Genomic DNA, 22,059 nt, shown 5'->3' on the forward strand with positions numbered 1-22,059 from the left:
AACAGAAGAGACTTTGCTTCATTTTGCTCCTTATAGGGAAGACAAAGTGGAGCTACCAAGGATGGAACTGGGAACCCTCAGCGTGCAAATTGTAAGCTCTTCCACTTCTTGTATCCCTGCAACCATCTCTATTCTCTCCCCAATCTTGAGTCCAAAACATTTTTGTAAGCATAGTTTGCATAGCTGTTTCTTCAAGATTGTGTCAATAATGCAGCTTTTTTTTTTTTTTTTCTTTGAGACGGAGTTTCGTTCTGTCGCCCAGGCTGGAGTGCAGTGGCACGATCTTGGCTCACTGCAATCTCCATCTTCCAGGTTTGTGTGATTCTCCTGTCTCAGCCTCCTGAGTAACTGGGATTACTGGTGCTTACCACTAAGCCCGGCTAATTTTGGTATTTTTAGTGGAAATGGGTTTGCACCGTGTTGGCCAGGTGGGTCTCAAACTCCTAACCTCAGGTGATCCACCCACCTCACCCTCCCAAAGTGCTGGGATTACAGGTGTGAGCCACTGTACCCTGCCCAGGTCTTATTTTTTAGGATAAAAAGTTACTCTTTAGGTCGTTCAAATGATCTTAAATTCAGTTGAACCAGACCAGGTCTCATTGAACAAGCAACTGAAAAATGGCTTACAATAAAATATATGCTATACAAACCAATACAATAGGTTGCAAATATGACAGCCCCCTCCCCAAAAGTAGCATATTGGTGAAAAGACCAGGGTAACAGCAGAAAAGGTATCTTAAGGCAAATAGTTCAGACGGTTCCTGATATAAACCTCAAAGTTAACTTTGTTTTTTTTTTTTTAGACAGTTTCACTCTTGTTGACCAGACTGGAGTGCAGTGGCACCATCTTCATTCACTGACTGGTTCAAGCTTTTCTCCTGCCTCAGCCTCCCGAGTAGCTGGGATTACAGTCATGTGCCACCACACCTGGCTAATTTTGTATATTTAGTAGAGAAGGAGTTTCTCCATGTTGGTCAGGCTGGTCTCGAACTCCCGACCTCAGGTGTTCACCCACCTCAGCCTCCCCAAGTGCTGGGATTACAGATATGAGCCAACAAGCCCAGCCAAAGCTAACTTTTTAAGTGTTTCAGTTGTATTTAACACTAAAGCAAAACATTTTTTACTATGTATCTCTGTAATGCCCAGCACTTAAAAAGTCCAAAAATTTTATGATAAATAAATATCATACGATGGTTCTGAAACTGGACAGTGGTTGTAATGAGGTATTACAGTTTATGAAGACAGTTTTTTTCTCTCTCTGGAAGTTATTTGGTCGTTAACAGGCGCTCAACATCTTCCATCTACTTCTATCTACTCCTTTCTGAACAGGCTCAGACTGTTTAGCACACACGCAGACAGTGTTAAGAAGGTCGTAAAACACCACAATTCCAGCAGCCATACTTCCTTGGCATACATGGGCTGCTGGAGCGGGGGCTCTGAGTGCGCGAGGCGGGAGTGCGGGCTGCAGGGGCTACAGGGCCACGTGACGGCGCTGGCAGAAGTGAGGACACAGCCCGGGTAGCCGAGGCACGGGGCATCAGGTGAGACAAAGCCAGGGGCGCCAGCGGGAGGGACCGCGCGAGTGAGGGGAGGGCGAGCTCCAGGACTGGTCTGGCAGCTGGTTTGCGCTGGAGCCCAGCCACAAGGGGACGCCTGCCCTGCCCTCGCCCCTGCCCAACCCTTCTGCCTGAAAACTAACTCTTAAAAGACGATCCCAGGCCGGGCGCAGTGGCTCACGCCTATAATCCCAACACTTCGGGTGGCCGAGGCGGCCGCATCAAGACGTCGGGAGTTCGAGACCATCCCACCCAAAAGGTGAAACCCCGTCTTTACTAAAAGTACCACAAATTTGCTGCGCGTGGTGGCGCGCGCCTGTAACACCAGCTACTCTGGAGACTGAGGCAGAAGAATCGCTTGAACCCAGGAGGCGAAAGTTGTAGTGAGCCGAGATTATGCCACTGCACTCCAGCCTGGACGGCAGAGCGAGGCTCCGTCTCAAAAAAAAAAAAAAAAAAAAAAAAAAAAAAAAAAAGTAAATAAAAATCCCCGTGGCTGAGAAAAGGTAGAATCATCTTCAACTGTGCTCTAAAGAACTATATTTCTGGTTGCAAATTACGTAGCTTCAGTCATTAACAATGTATCCAATTTTGTTAATGAATGATGAGATTTAAAGGTGCCCAAAAGCAGTTAGCAGCCACAGGATTTTGATAGCTGGAGGAAGTTTAACAACGTTTCCAATTTTGTTAATGAGCGATGAGATTTAAAGGGACTCTAAAGCAGTTGGCAGCCACAAGATTTTGATAGATGGAGGCAGTACAACGATGTTTCCAATTTTGTTAATGAGTGATGAGATTTAAAGGTGCACTAAAGCAGTTAGCAACCACAGGATTTTGATAGCCGGAGGAAGTTTGGCAGTTTTGAAGTGTTAAATACATCTGACTTTTAAAGCCACCGACCAATAGCCCATTTTCAAGTATTTGAAGGCCTCCGGAAGTTCTGCCCCTGACTAAAGAAAGACGAGTAACAAACTATGATCCCCGTTTCTTAAGCTGACTAAAGTGGAGACGCCGGGGATTGAACCCGGGACCTCGTACATGCAAAGCACGCGCTCTACCACTGAGCTACATCCCCACACATACATGCTGTTTTTTTTCCTTTGTTTCTCCTATAGCGCGTAACAATAAGGAGTAGCGCTACACCATTCCGCTGGCGTTTTCAATTCATATTCATAGAAAATCAAGATGGGGCTCAACAAATTCTTGTTAATACCATACCTAACTTCCTTGGACTTTCCCTAAGTCTCATTTACCACAGCTTGTAAGTGTAGATTTATGTTAAGTTTGCTCCCTTCTCTAGTAAGGTAGCTTCCGGAGAGCAGAGGCTATTTTTCTTCTATCAGGCTTCCCACGTCTTCAATATAGAGGCGGAGAATAGCAGTCGCTCACAGCGCAGTGAGAAATAAATGACAGGTGTCCTCTATTCAGGAGATATTCCACAGTACGGAGACTTGCAGTGAAGTGTGGAGGTGGAGGAGGGAGGATTCAAAATTATATAAACAGATCATTCCAATAGCTGACAAGCGCTCTGGCAAAGATACGCTTGTGTAACTCCGGCATTAAGCAGAAAGCCTACCACATTCTTGAGCAAAAATGGACGACTCCACGAATTTTGAAAGACTTGACACGTAAGTAAAGGGCGAGAGTTACGCACGAGGACCCATGTGGGTTGTGCTTCCGGGATTCACGCCAAAGTTCTCTGCGCCGGTGGCGCTTCGTTGTCCGAAATGAACACCCAGCAGCGATGTGTCTGGCTAACCTTGGGGCTTTGCGGACCGCGAGTGTCAGGCAGGAGCTTGTGGGCGTAGAATGCGTTCCCTGGTTTTTACCGAATTTACGCTGAGCGAGATGTACAGAAAAATGAGGTCAGCTCGCCGCTGGAGGGAACAGCTCTGACCTCCCAGGGGCACTGATATAGACGCGGGACTGGTGTGATTTGTTTGATAATCCTGCTGGCGACAGAATGGGTAAGGATGGGGAAGGGCAACCACCACCTTTCCGCGCTGACCTCCGTGCTTCAGGACCGCCTCCCCCTGGTCGGACGCCCACCGCGCTCGCCCGAGGGGACCGTGGAGTATTTTCCGGGACCGCTCACCAGCTCAGATGGATTTCAAAAACGTGGTCCTTTCTCCCCGCTCTCGGGGGGCGGGGGGTTCGTTTCCACCTGCAGATCGCGGTTGCAGCGGGCTAACGTTCCTCGCAGAACAAACTTCGTCTCTGCCTTAGGATTCAGCCTGGGTGGTCAGTGGACCTACCCGGGAGCTCCCAGCGTTTGCGGCCGCCCCACATCTCCAAACTGCGCCCCGCCCTCCTCTCATTCCCGTTCTCTTTCCTGACCGCACAAGCGTGGCGGGCAGCGATACTATTGCCCGCCTTTCATCCGCGCCTTCCTCCACCTCGTGGACTCCTGGTCCTCTCCGGTTCACCTCCCGGAGGAGGACCTTCTCTTCCGGTTATTGGAACAAGCCTTGGTCTGTGGTCAGCGTGGATGTTCCCAGGTCCCCTGGAGCACTCGAAATCTCCGAGAAAACACAAGCGCTGGGTGCCCTGCCCGTTCCCGTACACGCCTGGCCGCAGCCTTGTCGAGGAGGGGAAGGGAGAATAGAAAACCAATATGAAAAAGAGGCAAAAGCTAAGGTGAAACCGTTGGCATTGAGTAAGAGAGGCCACAACATAAATAAATATAAATCTCTAGAAATAAGCAAACAGAGCCGAACTGCAGGATGCAACCTTTGGCTCTTTGTTTATTTCTCTGGCCGCGCGTGGCTGCAACTCAGGCTGACTCCCTTACACCCGCACCCGCCTCTCCTCGCGGCCGCAGGCGGTTCCTTAACAGACCGCGACGGGGGCGGAGTGCTCTGGATGACCCGACTCTGGCGTCCACCTGCCGGTCTGGGCCGCGGGACACGCTGGTAACCCACAGACCCACGCAGGTTCTCGGGATGTCAATCTCCATCCACTGCGCGGACCTGCGTGGTTAGTGAAAGTCGCCTCGCCCCTGGAGTCGCCCCTGATTCTCCTGCAAAAGGCTGGTCTCTCCTCCCGGGATGGGGAGCGGGACTGCTGCCGTCGGGCCGGGAAGCTAACGCGCCAATTGGTGAGTTCGCCCGCCCCAGCGGGGTATCGGGGTGCGCTTCTGAGGGCCAGGAGCCCTCCGCGGAGTCCGCGGCAGCGGCCAGACTACAGCTGCCCCTTCCCCTTCATCCAAATTCCACCTTCCTGGTTCGAGCCGGGGAGGAAGACGTATCTCAGAAACCTCAAGAGAGGAGGAACGCCCGTAACTGGGAGGCCCTTCGCTCCGCTAGCTCTTCTGTAGTGGGAGGAAGAGGGTGTGCTGCCGCAGTTCGCCTTGGGGGCTGCAGTCACCTCTTCCAATGGAACCACCGCTTCCCTGCCCGCTTCTCTCCCGCCTCGGTCCCGGGTCACCCGCTGCTCCCTGGGACATCCTGCCAGTGGGTGCATCTGGCGCCTGGGCTCTCAGGGGGCAGGTGCTCGAGGGCGCTTGGCTCTGATGTGGGATAGTGGTTGCGCTTGAAAGGCGTTGCGAACGTCGTTTGGGATAAGCTCGGTTGAAATTTTGGCATCCGAACGCAAGACACCGCCTCCTCCGCCAAAGGGGAGGGATCCTTCTGGAACCCAGAGGCGAAGGCCGCGCCTCAGGCGCGCGTTTGCGGTGACCCTGAACATTCTCCCGGCTTCTATGGCTCTGTGGCTGGGGCACCTTTGATGCTGGTTCCACTGTCAGCCGCGTGTGTCCCTCCCTCTTCTCCCTGCCGGCAAGTCTTTGACTGATTGATCCTTTTGGGTCACAGGCTTATCTCAAAGATGAAACCTTCACGACTGGGGACGCCTGGGGCGGACAGTGAAAATGCGAATGGCTCCTGGAGTCTCTTGCTCCTCTCCTACTCAGACCACCGTATTCATTCAGAACTAAAATGTCCCGACAGGTGAGGGTGAGGGGGTCAAGAGGTTTTGTTTTGCTTTGTTTTACCCCCCGAGGAAACCAGCTTAGATAGAACCCAATGCTAACGACCCTGTTGGCTTGTGCCGGCCTCATCCAAGATCTCGGGAAGGCTCCCAGGCGTTGTGTTCATGTGTACATTTGCGAAATTTGTGACAGTAAAATTTTAACCATAACCAAGGTTCGATTCCAGAAAATAAGCTTATACACGGGCTGGCACATCCAGTGAAGGCACCAAGAGTGCAAATGACCTTCTCCCCACCCGGACACCAGGGAATGAGGGGAACATTTCAAGGGGAGACTTCTTTGGCCCTGTAATTGGAGCAAAGGACCCTTTAAGTCCTTCGACTAAGATCCCCGGGAGGGCAAGCCGGGCGCTAGCAGTCAGCAATACAGCCTTCATACTGCCTTCAAACTGTACATTAAAGTTGCCGGAGCTAAAGAAGCTAGTAGTTGGATCTTGGGAGGTGTTCAGAGCAGGCCTCGGTGGCCTGGATACAGCAGCTTCAGAGGAGCTCTTGGTTCTTCCTTACCGATTTTTTAACTGAGGGCATGATTAAGAGAAACAGGCTTGAGTGCTCCTAGAATGTTGCCAGGGTGATGCTTTTGGGATAGGGTAAGGCGGATAAGAGCAAACCTCAAGAACGGTTTCAGTAATGAAGCTGGAGGACAGAGAATCAAAGAACATCAAACTCGCTTCTGAGCACAGGAAGTAGGTCTTGAGCGGTGCACTGAGGCCTCGTTCTCCTAGCCCTTTCTGAGAAAGCAGTCTTTGGGTTCTAGTAAGAGAGGATCAAAGGGCACCCCCAGGAGTGAAGCCTGTGGCTTTGTTGGACATGAGGCCCTGACATGGAAAAAATGGATGTGCTGATAACTCTTTCTCCAATCTATGTGTGGTAATATCTGCCCATTTTTAGTGGTGGATGCGGTTTTTTTTTTTTTTTTTTAATGAATTCTGATAAGGAATGAGACTAGGACATAATAACAATTACATTATCCTCATTGACCCCCAAATGGTCGATGTTTCCAAATTCTTAGTGGACCAGCACCCCTCCTGCCCCCAGCTTGGGCACTACCAGGTCTAAATGCCCATCAGCACGTGCAGTTCACCTACCCACCTGGGAGCTGCTTACCTTTAGGCCTTTGAATTCCATTCAGGGTGAGAATCTGGGATTCCGATTATTCCCCACATGTAAGGAGTTCCTTGCAAGGGGGTGGGGGGTCATAAACTTACTGATTTAGACCGTGCCCTTTGTGCCATGGCTACTAGCGATTGGATGTCTGAGTGGAGTCTTGCACTGGACAGTTCAGCTTAGAGCCTGGGAGCAGCGAGAGGACCGTGGTAGAAACTGTGCCAAGAGCAAAGAAAAAAAGAAGCAATGAGAGTCTGTGGTTAGTGGCACGTTATAAGTATTTATGAAACTGACCGGACTTCAGTCTAAGAAAAGTGTTCCCAGAATTAAGCAAGACTAGATACCCTCATACCATCAGTTAACTTTTTTGGGGGGGTGGGGGGAGGGAGGGAGGCAGAGTCTCACTCTCTTCCTTAGCCTGGAGTGCAGTGGCATGATCTCAGCTCACTGCAACCTCCACCTCCCAGGTTCAAGCGATTATCCTGCCTCAGCCTCCCAAGTACCTGGGACTACAGGCACCCACCACCACGCCTGGCTGATTTTTGTATTTTTAATAGAGATGGGGTTTCGCCATGTTGGCCAGGCTGGTCTCGAACTCGTGACCTCAAATGATCCACCCACCTGGGCCTCCCAAAGTGCTTGGATTATAGGCATGAGCCACCACCCCCAGCCCTCTCAGTTAATATTTTGAGAGAGACTTTTGTAAAGATTAGAGAACAAATCTTCCTTTCTGCCTCCCTTCCTCCTTTCATCCCTTTCTCCCTTTTTTCAGTGTGACTTGTTCTAGAGCATATGGTTTGCAGGCATGAGGTCTTAAGTCCTATCCCTGGTGTGTTTGCATTGCAGGGCAAATACCTGTAGATCTGCTTTATGTCGCTTTTTGCTTTTTTAAAAAAGCAGTTTTGTTTGTTTTAGGACATGAACACGTTTAGGAGGCTTTGGGAGATGGAGCTGTTTGGTTGTTTTTTCCCCAGCTGGAAACAGGACAGCTCAATTTGCTTAATGATTAACGGGAAGATCAGGGTGTAAGCAACCAGAGTCTTCAGTAGCACTGTTCCATTGTCTCCCTCCAGGTTCCTGCAGCCTCTCTGGCAGCCAAACTGGGTGATGTCCTGGCTTACCAGCAAGGGTGGGAGGTTTGGGGAGAAAGAGTTAAGCCCATATCCTGCTGCACCTGCACTGGGCTGACCCAGAGAACTACAAGTTCAGACAGAATGAGTTCCTATCATCTTCCACTTACCTCTCCACCTGGCCAAGTCTGGTGGGTTCCATTCCTAGTTAATCCTGCTTCTGAAAATCACAGGTTCCATTCCTGGTTAATCCTGCTCAGTCACAGTTTTGAGTTGTGGGACTGTGTCTTCACACTAATTACTAGCTCTCAAACTGCCCCTGTGTGAAACTTTTCCAACTTCTGTTCTTTTTCAAAATATCTGCACCCTTTCTTGTTCTCTACCTTAATTCACTGCTGAAAGTGAATTCATGTATTCCCCCTCTTATCCACTTTCCTGATACAAAGCACTTTCTTGCAATGCTAGCAGGCTGATCTCAAATGAGGTTGCCCATGTAACACAGGAGCCAATATGTATTAGTCTGTTTTCACAATGGAACAAAGAACTACCTGAGATTGGGTAATTTATGACGAAAAGACGTTTAAATTGACTCACAGTCCCACATGCTTAACAGGAAGAATGACTGGGAGGCCTCAGGGAACCCACAATCATAGCAGAAGGCGATGGGGAAGCCGGCACATCTTACCATGACAGACGAAGAAAGGGGGGTGGAGGAGGTGCCACACACATTTAAACGACCAGATCTCCAGATCTGATATCCCTATCAGGAGAACAGGAAGGGGGAAACTGCACCCAAGACCCAATCACCTCCCACCAGGCCCCTGCTCCAGTTCCAGATGAGCTTTGGGCTGGGACACAGACGCAACGCACAAGACTTCTGTCAAGGACAGGACACCTTATGTTGCATAATTTTTAAAAAATCAGGATTATTTTATGATTTTTGTCCTTACTCTATGGAGAAAAATAGAGCCAGAAAAATTAACAGTGCAAATTTATTTTGTAAACAGTTTATTAGTAAAATATTTTGTGGTTGCTTCACCCACGTACTACTCCATAAACTAACCATGGACAGCACACTAAAGAAACATAAGTTTAAACTCTCTAGGAAGCCAGCTAGCGGCCATCCTCTCTAAAGCCCAAATTGCATGTGCACTGAGACAAACGTTGCTGCTTCAAAACAACCAAAATTGGGAAGATAACTGAAGTCCAGAAGCATATTCTCTCTCTTCTGACTCCTCTTCTATTAATATGGTGGATACATTCTTTAATGTACAAAGGCTTTCAAATATAAACAGAAATTGCTGCTGCTGTTTGTACTTTGTCTAATATACAAGTAATTTAAAAGTCACATACTGTTTTCACAATATATTAAAAATCACCTTTATTTTCCTCACACATTTAAATATTTATATTAATACACACACATAAAAATTCAGGTCTAAGATGTCAAATTATTTTAGTTTTAAACGCTAGAAACACCTGATTTCTGTGTTATCGTTAGAAAATGAAACAGCAGGGCCAGATGCGGTGGCTCACGCCTGTAATCCCAGCACTTCGAGAGGCTGAGGCAGGTGGATCAAGAGGTCAGGTGTTCAAGACCAGTCTGGCCAAGATGGTGAAACCCCCATCTCCACTAAAAATACAAAAAATTAGCCAGGCATGGTGATGTGCACCTGTAATCCCAGCTACTGTGGAGGCTGAGGCAGAGAATTGCTTGAACTCGGGAGGCGGAGGTTGCAGTAAGCCGAGATGGAGTCACTGCACTCTAGCCAGGGTGACAGAGTGAGACTCCATCTCAAAAAAAGAAAAGAAAGGCAAGAGTACTGTCGTATTCATCAACACCTTAATCAGCAGTCTCAAACTTAGGCATGAAGCAGAACCACCCTCAGGCTTATAAAGCACAGATTATTGAACCCTACCCCTCAGATGCTAACTCGTAGGTCTGGGGTAGACCCAGAGAATTTGCATTTTTAGTAAGATCTTAGGTGATGCTGATGCTGTTCCGAGGACCACATTTTGAGATCCACTGCCTGACACTGAAATCTGTTTCTCACATTTTGTAACCCAGATTTACACTTCAAGATTCACATTTCTCTCATATTTTTCATTCAACAGGATACAGATTTACTCACCCAATCTTCTGAGTGGGATTCTTCTTAGATCAGGACAAGGGTTGGTCTGTGGATAATTCCAAGCCTGAAACCTGAGACTGGGTTTTTGTTGTTGTTGTTATTTGTTTGTTTTTGGATGGAGTCTGGCTCTGTCGCCCAGGCTGGAGTACAGTGGCATGATCTTGGCTCACTTCAACCTCTGCCTTCCAGGTTCGAGTGATTCTCCTGCCTCAGCCTCCTGAGTAGCTGGGACTACAGGCACCTGCCATCATGCCCAGCTAATTTTTGTATTTTTAGTAGAGACAGGGTTTCACCATGTTGGCTACGATGGTCTCGATTTCTTGACCTCATGATCCTCCAGCCTTGGCATCCCAAAGTGCTGGGATTACAGGTGTGAGCCACAGCACCCGGCCAGAGACTGGGTACATCTTACAAGATGAATCTATCCCAGTCCTTTACCCCGCTGAACTGGCTCCTGATTACAGTTAGACTTTGTATAATACATCAGGAAATTTCCCAGTGGAAATTTGCTGTAACCATCTATGGCTGTACTTTTTAAATTCTGGCCATTTCAAGTGACTCTGGATCTGAATGACTCATATACATAATCCTGCTCGGATAAAAGCCAGTTTTGCAACCACTTGTTCTGTGTGGGCCTGGTGAGTTTCCAGTTGCTCTAAAGGACCTAGTGACATTGATTTACATAAATCTTCTTTCTCACATTCCCTACCTGCAAAATTCACACAATTCTTTTACAACAAACTATTTAAAACTTACTTTAGGAGGGGGGGAAAAATCAAATATAGTATATTTTACAAAAACATTTTTTGGTACCACTTCTTGACATCCCTGGGGATATAGCTCAGTGGTAGAGCACATGCTTTGCATGTATGAGGTCCCGGGTTCGATCCCCGGTGTCTCCACTAGGTGTTGAAGTTTTAGTGCTGATTCTTGCTCAATGGATGTGCTATTGAGCAAAGCTATTGCTCACAGTTATTGCTAAGGTCTTTCAGGCCCTGGTGCAGTTACTCCTTTTCCGGAAAGTGGGAGGGGTAAGAAAGGAGGTTAGGCAGAAAAAAATGATTAGTTTGTTTCCACTCTGCCCTTTGTTTTTTCAACAGCTCTTTGACCTTTTTTCACAGTGCTTCTAGGTTTCCAGCCTAAAACCAAGTATTTTGTTTTTAATTCCTTCTATTTTAAAAATGATTGTATTTAAAGAGAACTGTTGAATAGAAAGAACATTACTGGTAAAAGTGGGTAAAAAATATGACTAATTTCTTTTTCTTTTTTTTCTTTGGAGACAGAGTCTAGCTCCGTCACCCAGGCTGGAGTACAGTGGTGTGATCTCGGCTCACTGCAACCTTTACCTCCCTGGTTGAAGCAATTCCCCTGCCTCAGCCTCCTGAGTAGCTGGGATAATAGGCACCTAACACCACACCCAGCCAGTTTTTATTTTTATTTTTAGTAGAGACAGGATTTCACCACGTTGGCCAGACTGCTCTTGAACTCCTGACCTCAGGCAATCCCCCCACCTCTGCCTCCCAAATGCTGGGATTACAGGTGTGAGCCACAGCACCCAGCCAGTATGACTCATTTCTAAGTGGGTGGCTGTGTGCAACTAACAAGGCGATCAGGAGAAATTGTAGGCAGAGAAGAGTCCTTAGCTAACTGGAGAAAGTTGGTTAGGAATGTTTATGAAGAGGGGGAAAGTCAACAGCTTTTATTAGCATCTCCTTAGTTCTTTTTGTAAAATAGAAAGCATCTGCAATAAACACAGGCCAAGAAGTGGTGTTCTCTAAAATAATATGCTGAGAAAATTTGCTCTTGGAAATCATATCAGCATCATATCATATCAGTAAGAATGGACCATTCCATTATTGCCTAGATTATCTGAGCCCCATGGTCTGATAAATTTGACTTTGACACTCACTTTGACTATGACCTTGACATAAAACCTCAGACTTAATTTCCAACCAAGTCCAAAATTTCATTAAGCGTCTTCAGGCACATCTGTCAATATTAATCTTAACTCTGTAGTTTCCAGAAACCAGGATCTGAATCCTCTTCTCAGCTCAGGCCTGATGTTAACTGCTGTACTCATAGCCCTGCTTTGCTTTGATTCCATCAAGACGCTGCTTCGTTTGGATTGAATAAAACCAAACTAAAGGCCACTCTCTCCCAAATTCTATAATAATTCTGGCTCTTGCTTTGTTTAGTGAAAGTCTGCACTTTTTTTAGACGGAGTCTCACTCTGTCTCCCAGGCCGGTGTGCAATAGCTCCATCTCGGCTCACTGCAACCTCCGCCTCCGGGTTCAAGCGATTCTCCTGCCTCAGTCTCCTGAGTAGCTGGGAATACAGGTGTATGCCACCATGCTTGGCTAATTTTTTGTATTTTTAGTAGAGACATGATTTCGCCATGTTGGTCGGGCTGGTCTCAAACTCCCGACCTCGTGATCCATTGGCCTTGGCCTCCCAAAGTGCTGGGATTACAGGCATAAGCCACCACGGTCAGCCAAGTCTGCACTTCTATTTACATTTCTCCCTTCCCTAAGCAAGGATTAAATTAAATTTTTATGTGGTAAGATTGAACAATTGAGATCTATTTAGTATTTTGAATATAGAAGCTAAATATGAATACTGTGGGGTTAAGAGGCTAAGAAACAGGAGCTGGTTTTTTGATAAAAATAAAATTAAAGTTTTTGAAGTTAGTATAGGGAAGGCCTTTTTAAGGCACACAAAAAACTTGATGAATAAAAATGTTAATTCATTTGCATAGGTCAAATTTAGTATAGTCTTTTGACAAACTGAAAAACCAGGAATAAACTGTAAACATCTCTTCAGCGTATATAAAAATAAAAATTGTTAAAAATAAATAAGGAGCTCCTTATTTATTAATCAATTTGCAAAAAAAAATTAGAAAGTAAGTACAAGTGTTTTTTGTTCTTTGTTTTGAGACTGGATTTTGGTATTGTTGCCCAAGCTGGAACACACTGGCGCAATTTCAACCAGCCTGGCCAATCTCACTGCAACCTCTGACTCCCGGGTTCAAGTGATTCTCCTGCCTCAGCCTCTCGAGTAGCTGGGATTACAGGCACACATCACCACACCCAGCTAATTTTTTTGTATTTTTAGTAAGGACGGGGTTTCTCCATGTTGGTCAGTCTGGTCTCGAACCCCTGACCTCAGGTGATCCACTTGCCTCGGCCTCCCAAAGTGCTGGGATTACAGGAACGAGCCACTGCACCAGGCCGTTTTTTAAATTTAACCAAAAAGTTGGATGAAGGTGGAACTTGTATCAGACAACTCCTCTGACTGTTGAATACATTAAGCCACAGGAAGTACGTACCTGGGTAAATGACAGGCGGTGTTTCAATAAAAAATAAATTGCAAGTGCCATTTATTTTGACTTAAAATATTTTGAACAAGGAAACAATATATTTTGTCTAAAACTCATTAGCTGATGGTGCTTGATCTGAATTCACTCATAAATCATAGTATTATATATAGATTTATACTTCAACTGAAAGAAAGAAGGAAAGAAAAGAAGGAAGGACAGAAGGAAATTAAGGGAGAAAGGAAGAAAGGAAGCACAGAAAGAAGCAAGAAAAGAAGCAATGAAGGAAAGAAGGGAAAGAAGACAAATGTGTCTCAAACTTCAGAGGCATAGGAATTGTCCTTTCTCTTTCTCTAAGCTCTATCGGGCTTCTACTCTGCAATGTCCATTATATAATCATAGTGTTTTACTCTGTATTTTCCACTGGGAATCTCCAAATGAAATTTTTCTGTCAGTGAGGCTTTCTTAAGTCAGGCTTAATATAAAACATAATTTCATCATCCAGTTTGTTAATAATTTTTTATTTGGATTATTGGAATTTGTTTCTGAAAAAGGAAGGAAGGGAGGGAGGAAGGGCCCATGAATAAATAAAATAGCAAGTGGATGAACAAATAAACAAACTTGTTTGAAGAAAATTTCATAGTTGTTCAAGCCTTATTATGGTCTGAAATCTCCACAAAATTCATCTGTTTCTGTTGATTTGTAACCCCCAGTACCTCAGAATGTGACTCTATTTCAAGGTAAAATCCTTAAAGAGGTAATTAAATTAAAATGAGGTCATTAGGGTGTGCTTTTATGCAATGTGACTGATGTCATTATAAAAAGAAGAGGTTAGGAGAGACACATGAAGGCAAAAACACCAAGAAGAAAGCCAACTACAAGTCAAGGAGCGAGGCCTTAGAAGACATTCCCTCTGATGACGCTGTGATCTCAGATTTCTAGCCTGCAGAATTGTGAGAAAATAAATTTCTGTTGTTTAAGCCACCCAGTCTGTGGTACTATATGATGACCGTTGTAATAAACAAATACAATCCCCAATGCAATCCAGGAAATAATTTTTAAAAATAATACATGTTACTGTTGGAAAAAAGCAGTTCATTCATTTTGTTTTCTATTCTCTTCACGTCCCAGGGAAAGCAGAAGTCTGCCTTTGTCAGGTGTGTATTCAGCAAACATTCCCACTTCCTTTTGATTGACATTCTGTATTAGATGAACTGGAAGCTAAATCAGTCAAGGAGAGGAAGTGTTAGTCTTAACAAAGTTAATGTCAAGAAATAAAATATGTCCCCTTTCCCTAAAACAGCTTATTTTTTTCTGAACATTCATTTGTGACTTAATGTTTATTGATTTATGAAAGTCTTGGATTTTTTTTTTTCAGTGGCACATGGATATCCCAGAACTTAAGGAGGTCAGGGAAAATCTCAAAAGAATATGCAAACATTGTCCATAAGTATGTGTGTGTGTCTGTCTGTGTGTATATAGACAAAAGGTTTTATTAGATAATCTAATGAGTTCATTTGCCATACAGTTTTTAAGAACTATTATTCTAAATGACACTGGATATTATTCATTTTTATAAATAAGATTATCTGTTACTTGAGACTTTGACTTAAGTAACTTTGACTTAAGTTAACTGAGAAATATTGGATTTAAATCTTAAGTTGATTATTTATCGGCTTTAAGATTTGGGCAAGTTATTTCTTTCTGATACATCGTTTTTTAATCTGTAAAATATGCATAATATTTACTTCAGTGAGTATTCTAGAAATTAAAAGTATGTGAGAAAATACATAAAGTGCAACTTAGTAAATGTTCCATAAATTGCAACCATTTTTCATCCATGTAGAATTTAAGTAAGATTACTTGGAGTTTGAGAAACCAGAAGAATATATTTTTTAATGCTTTGAATTAAAAGTTTTACAATTTCATTTTAGAGATTTTTTAATCCGTAATTGAACTAGAACCCCCGAGTTTGGTTAAATTCCGATATAACTGATAGATCATCAGAAACTAATGGTCTTTGAGGATGCAGGCGGAATGAGGAGAGATTGGAGAGATTAAAGCTCTATGCAGTGAATTTAACATTGTGATTAAGGACTATAGACTACAAAATTGTGATAAATTGACAAAAACAAATGGCCCTTTTTGAAATGGGAAAGGGGGGAAAAGACACCCCAAGGCCCCGCTGGGATTCGAACCCAGGATCTCCTGTTTACGAGACAGGCGCTTTAGCCAACTAAGCCACAGAGCCAGCTGCGCAGCCCCTGTGGCTTCTTTTATGGCCGAATTATGCTTAATTAGGCGAAAAGTTGTGTTGCCAATTAGAGTTACTGTGTATTCAAACACACGGACTTTGTGGTAAAAGCAGACTGCTGAAAGAACTTAAAGAAATTAGACTCCCTTCGAGTCCAACAAAACACACCCAAACTCACACGATCACTTAGGAACTGTGCTTAGGGCAATGTCAGCGCGTCCCGGAGGCACATCAAGCCGCGAAACAGGAGCGTGGGGAGGAACTGCGGCCCCCGCGGGGAGAGGCATCTGTCTGCAGGGGTGCGGGCGGTTTCTACGTCCTCAGGCCCTGGGTGATTTCCAGTCACCAAGTGATGGGATTCTAAAAGTGGAGTGAAAAGCTTTTCCAGCAAACAGATCATTCAGAGCTGTCATCACATTAATGGCTTTTCTGGCCGTGAGAAGATCGCACACGGACGCGCAGAAAAGCAAAAACTCCGAACGCGCTTAGACCCTCCAGACAGCCGGCAGGTCTCACTGCTCTGCAGAAGGCAGGCGGCGGCCGGGAGGCGGCCTGGGCAGGGCTCACCGCACGGGTTTGCTGCGTTTCAAATCCAAAGAACCTTTGCCTGCTTGAGGCCCGTGTTCCCACGGCCCTGGGGAGGGGCTCAAACTCCGATGGGAACCAGATGGGGAGGCCTCGCCAGGCAGGGTCGTTCCTAATTGCGCCTTCCTCATTTCGGTCCTTCAAGTTTCAGTTAGATGTTTCCTAATATCTTCCTTATGGGTATATATAAACCTTTAAGTTTAGAGGTATATGTGCAGGTATGTCACATAGGTAAACGTGCCATGGGAATCTGTCCTGCTGATTATTTCATCACCCAGATATTAGGTCGAGCACCCATTCATTATTTCTCCCCATCCTCCTTCTCCTTCCAGCTACCACCCTCTGATAGGCCGCAGTGTGTGGTGTTCTCTGTCTGGGCATGTGTTCTCACAGTTTAGGTTCCACTTGTAAGTGAGAGCATGCTGTATTCGGTTTTCTGTTCCTGCATTCGTTTGTTAAGGATAAAGGCCTCCAACTCCATTCATGTCCATGCAAAGGTCATCATCTCATTCTTTCTATGGCTGCGTATTATTTCATGGCGTCTATGTACCACATTTTCTTTATCCAGTCTATTATTGATAGGCATTTAGATTGATTCCATGTCTTCGCTATTATAAATAGTGCTGCAGTAACCACACATTTGCTTGTGTCTTTACAATACAATGATTTATATTCCTTTGGGTGTATACTCAGTAATGAGATCCTGAGTTGAATGGTTTTTTTGGTCTTTGGGTCTTTGAAGAATCGCTGCAGCGTCTTCCACATGATTGAACTAATTTATGCTCCCACCAGCAGTGTGTAAGCATTTCTTTTTCTCCTCAATCTCACCAGCATCTATCATTTTTTGACTTTTTAATAGAAGCCTTTCTGACAGGTGTGAGATGGTATCACACTGTGGTTTTGATTTGCATTCCTCTAATCATCATGATATTGAGGTTTTTTACGTATAATTATTGGCCATATATATGTCTTCTTTTGAGAAGTGTCTGTTCACGTTCTTTGCCTACTTTTTAATAGGGTTTTTTTCTTATAAACTTGTTTAAGCTACTTATAGATGTTGGATATTAGACCCTTGTCAGATGCATAGTTCGTAAAAATTTTTCTTCATTCTGCAGATTGTATGTTTGACGCTTTTTTTTTTTTTTTTTTTTTTTTTTTTTTTTTTTTTTTTTTTTTTTTTTTTTGCCGTGCAGAAGCATTTTAGTTTAATTCAATACCATTTGTTATTTTTTCTTTTGTTACAATTGCTTTCAGCATCTTTGTCATAAATTTTGCCTGTGCCTATGTCCTGAATAATATTGCCTAGGTGGTCTTCCAGGGTTTTCACAGTTTGGGGGTTTTATACTTAAGTCTTCAATTTATCTTGAGTTAATTTTTGTATATGGTGTAAGGAAGGTGTCCAGTTTCAATATTCTGCATATGGCTACCTGATTATCCCAGCACCATTTATTGAATAGGTGATCTTTTCTCATTGCTTTTGTCCAGTTTGTTGAAGATCAGATACTTGTCGATGTGCAGTCTTATCTCTGGGTTTTCTATTCTGTCCCCTTGGTCTAACGTGCCCTTCGGCTACTGTAGCTTTGTGTTACAGTTTGAGGTCGGGTAGCGTAATGGCTCTAGCTTTGTTCTGTTTTCATAGGATTGCCTTGCCTATTTGGGATTTACTTTAGTTCCACATGTATTTTAAAATAGTTTTTTTCTAGTTCTGTGAAGAAAGTTAATGGTGCTTTAATGGGAATAACATTGAATCTATAAGTTACTTTGGGCATATGGGCATTTAATGATTTTGATTATTCCTATCCATGAGAATGGCATGCTTTTGTATTTGTTTGTGTATTTTTTTCTTATTTCTTGGCTGGTGTCAAAGGTTGCTTTATTCTGTTCAGGTGAGAAGTCATAAAAATATACTTAATTTCATAATGTATTTATTGAGAAATATATATTATCTTTTTGTGAGCAAAATTCTTTTGTGATTTGAAGGTAATTTTTGAAAACTTTTATAATTCTGCATCCATTGTAGGCATCATTTAGTAAAATATTTTATTTTACTTTATTTTCTTTTACTTTAGGCTCTGGGATACATGTGCAGAATGTGCAGGTTAGTTACACAGGTATACATGTGCCGTGGTGGTTTGCTACACCTATCAACCTGTCGTCTAGGTTTTAAACCCCGCATGCATTAGGTATTTGTCCTAATGCTCTTCTTCCCCTTTCCCCCAATCCCCTGACAGGCCCCAGTGTGTGCTGTTTCCCTCCCTGTGTCTATGTGTTCTCCTTGTTCAACTCCCACTTATGAGTGAGAATATGCCGTGTTTGGTTTTCTGTTCCTGTGTTAGTTTGATGGAATGATGGTTTCCAGCTTCATCCATGTCCCTGCAAAGGACATGAACTCATTCTTTTTTATGGCTGCATGGTATTTCATGGTGTATATGTGTCACATTTTCTTTATCTAGTCTATTATTCATGGGCATTGTTTAAACAGTGCTGCAATAAACATACATGTGTATGTGTCTTTATAGTAGAATGATTTATAATCCTGTGGGCATATACCCAGTCATGGGATTGCTGGGTCAAATGGTTTTTCTGTTTCTAGATCCTTGAGAAATCACCACACTGTCTTCCACAATGGTTGAACTAATTTACAATTCCACCAACAGCGTAAAAGTGTTCCTATTTCTCCACATCCTCGTCAGAATCTGTTGTTTCCAGACATTTTAATGATTGCTATTCTAAGTGGTGTGAGATGGTATCTCATTGTCATTCTGATTTGCATTTCTAATGACCAGTGATGATGAGCTTTTCTTCGTATATTTCTTGGCCACATAAATGTCGTCTTTTGATGAGCTCTTTTTTCATGTTTGTTGGCCCCATAAATGTCTTCTTTTGAGAAGTATCTATTCACATTCTTTGACCACTATTTGATGGGGTTGTTTTTTTTCTGTATGTTTATTAAAATCTATATTTTGATAAAAATAGGCCTGAATTTGTTCTGAGAATTTCAAAATAGGCATGAGTTTTGTCTGAGAACTTGTCTTTCTAACAAGTACAGATGCTATAGCACACGGTAGATAACAAGGTCTCTCTCTTTGACTCCCAAAGTAGAAATGGCAGGTGTTAAATAAGGTTACAGTGATGATAAGCAAACATTGTGTGACCTAACCAAGTTGTCTACCTCTGTGCTATTCCTCCCCCAAATCCTGCAAGACTAGTAACATTCTCCACACTTTTCAGATTAAGACACGATGAGTAAAGATTTCACTCAAAAATAGATTTTAAAACTTGCTAAGGTAGTTGGTCAAGTAGACAAGCGACAGAGACAACGCCCCTCCCACTGTCTCACACTCATTTTCATCAGAAAGAAATCAGCGTATCATTATTTCTTCCCACGGCCCATGCTTTCTGGTCCCTAGCTTTAAATAATTGGATGTACTTCCTCCTCTGCACTCTACATGTTGGTATCACCAAGTATCTCTTCTGCTCAGGAGATGATCTTTAAGCTGATACCTGATTTTGGCAATAAACTCCCTCCTGAAACTTCTCATTTTTTCCTCTGCTCCCCAGTTTCCCTTCATTCTGGCCACAGTTACTGGGTAGGCTCAGTAGCCAGGACAACTTTTAAGTAATAAAAGAAGGAACTGACATTGTAGAAATCCAAGCTAAATGTAAGAAAATACATCCTGCTTCCGGAAAACCCTTCCTAATACAGCCTAGTGTTATTCATCTGGAGTCCACTCTGTGCGTGCAGGATGCTGGTGCATTGCTCTCTCCTCCCTGTCCTACTCTTCGCCACTCTTGTCCCCCGCAGCACATGTGACACTTCCCAGCACAGTGAGTCATTTCGTGATTGATAATTGCCAATCCTTTCCTCTCACAATGGAAGCCCTAGGAGGACAGGCAGCTTGCTTATTACCTTTGAAATCGAAGTGCTCAGCACAGTACTGGATGCAAAGCTGGTGCTTAGTGAGTTTTAGAACAAATGAATGCTATTAAATTCAATGAAAAAATTTCTAATTGTGTAATATAACGTAGTTCTCATATTTGAATGTATGTGATTACAGACTTTTATTGAAGCAATTATGCTTGTGGTCCTGTTCTAGACACTGTAGAACATCCAAAGTGTGTATGAGTGTGTGTGCATCCTTAGAGAGAAAAAGCTTGTAATCTTACAATTGATGCTATTCACTAATTGTCATACAGGATAAAAGACAGATGTGCCATTGGTGAAATGTAAAGGTAGAGAGATCTATCACACCTGAATGATTCACACGTGCAATTTTTAGGAACCCCCTTCTCCATACACTCCACGGTTGTCAAAAAATCATATGATTATTGAACCTGTGCTGTGCACAAAGCACTGTGCTAGGTATGCGACACCAGGGATAGATTCTGTGCCCCAAGGAGCTCACAATGAAGACAAATAACTGAAGAGAAAAAGGAATCATCCAAGGTAGTTTATGTGAGATGCCAAGTGAACCTAAAGATGAAGAGCAGAGAGATGACTGTGGTGGGAGAGTTGGGAGCCTTCAGGGAAGACACATGGTTCAAAGTGGGTTTTCAAGAAGATGTGGGGTTCAAGTAAAGAAAGGAGAAGAGCAGGCCTGTCAGAAAGACAGAGGTCAAGTCGACAAGGAGACCAGTCAGAGTGGAGCAGTGAGGTCTCAAACATAGTCCCAGAACGGCAGCCTCAGGGTTACCTGGAGCATTGGTCAGATCAGGCTGTCGTAAAAATACAAAGACTGAGTGGCTCAAACACAGAAATTTATTTTCTCAGTTCTGAAAGCTGGGAAGATCCTAAGTTCTCTGGTGTTTTATTTTATAAGGACACTAATCCCATGAGGCCAGGGCCCCACCCTATTATGTCATTTAACCTTACTTATTTCCTTTCTCTAAATACAGTCACACTGGGGGTTAGGACTTGGTCATATGAATTTAGGGGAGATACCAACATTCTATCTGTAGCACATGAAAACTTTTCAGAAATGTTAAATCTTGGGCTTTACCCTGAAGCTACTGAGACAGTAACCCTAAGATTTGGGCTCAAATATCTCTTTCAATCAGGCTTTTCGGTGTGTCTGAGTTTGAGAACCACTGAAGAGTCAATAGGGGAAGTGGACGGAGGGGAGATGAGAGAAGTAGATTGTCATCAGAACTTGGAGAACTTTGAGGTCAAGAATGCAAAGGCTGCTCTTAGTCAGTGGGACACCTAGAAGGAGAGGAGGTAAACCATTTATTTTGCCATCTGTTTTTGAGAAGAAGGGGAGGAAAGAAAGAAGGAGAGAAGGACAAAAAAAGGAAGGAATTAAGAGAAAGGGAAGAAAGGAGAAAGAGAGGGAGGGAATGAGAAAGGGACAGAAGAAGGCCTTTTGGAAAACAGTTTCCCAGTTCAGGTGTTTACATTCTAAATACAGTAATAATGGAGAAAAGGGATGAATATGATATATATTATGAAAATCCACAGCCCACTCCCGGATCAAGCCAGCAAAGGAGAAAGGGGAATTAGGGTAACTTGTAGATCTGTGCAACCTCCCACTGACAAAAATGTGGAAGCTCAGATGGGGAGCTGATGTGAGGCACACATTCAGTTTTATTTATTTACGGATGTTAACAGGAGGACATGTAAGTGACTGTGTTTACTAAGATGGAGATATAGTTAAGAGAGCAGTCAGTTCTGAAACTGCATTCAGAAGGTGATTACTGAATCCTGTGGATTCTCTGCAAGTTCTGAGGAAGGGCACACAGTGAGAGAGGATAAATGAAGTCACAGAGAAAGCCACTGTTTCAAGGAAAGCAAAGACTCGGGGTGAAGATGAGGGCAGGGTAAGTATCAATGACATTTAAAAATTTTTGCTAGTTAGCACCTCAAAAGGCATCTCAGTCTGAGCTCTGCAGAAGGGACATGTTTGCAGCTCATTGTGAGTCCTCTGCGTGAATCACTGTGCCTATGAACAGGGCCAACTGGCCAAAACTGTGAATTGTGATGACCACCACTACTGTTAGCCTGACCCCTTGTTAAACAGGATAGTGGTTTTCAGTACCAGCTAAAAGAATTTTAAA

The 22,059-nt window shown here is 43.9% G+C and overlaps 3 non-coding genes across 3 annotated transcripts; 1 reads left to right on the forward strand and 2 right to left on the reverse strand.

Annotated features, from left to right (window-relative positions):
- Positions 1 to 2,559: 2,559 nt before the first annotated feature.
- Positions 2,560 to 2,631, reverse strand: TRNAA-UGC. The gene has a single exon. It is a non-coding gene; the product is annotated as a tRNA-Ala (tRNA).
- Positions 2,632 to 10,682: 8,051 nt separating this feature from the next.
- Positions 10,683 to 10,754, forward strand: TRNAA-UGC. The gene has a single exon. It is a non-coding gene; the product is annotated as a tRNA-Ala (tRNA).
- A 4,589-nt stretch (positions 10,755 to 15,343) lies between these two features.
- TRNAT-CGU lies at positions 15,344 to 15,417 on the reverse strand. Its single transcript has one exon. It is a non-coding gene; the product is annotated as a tRNA-Thr (tRNA).
- Positions 15,418 to 22,059: the final 6,642 nt, after the last annotated feature.

Source organism: Cebus imitator, unplaced genomic scaffold (genome assembly GCF_001604975.1).
Source record: "Cebus imitator isolate Cc_AM_T3 unplaced genomic scaffold, Cebus_imitator-1.0 Scaffold681, whole genome shotgun sequence".
NCBI classification, from domain to species: domain Eukaryota; kingdom Metazoa; phylum Chordata; class Mammalia; order Primates; family Cebidae; genus Cebus; species Cebus imitator.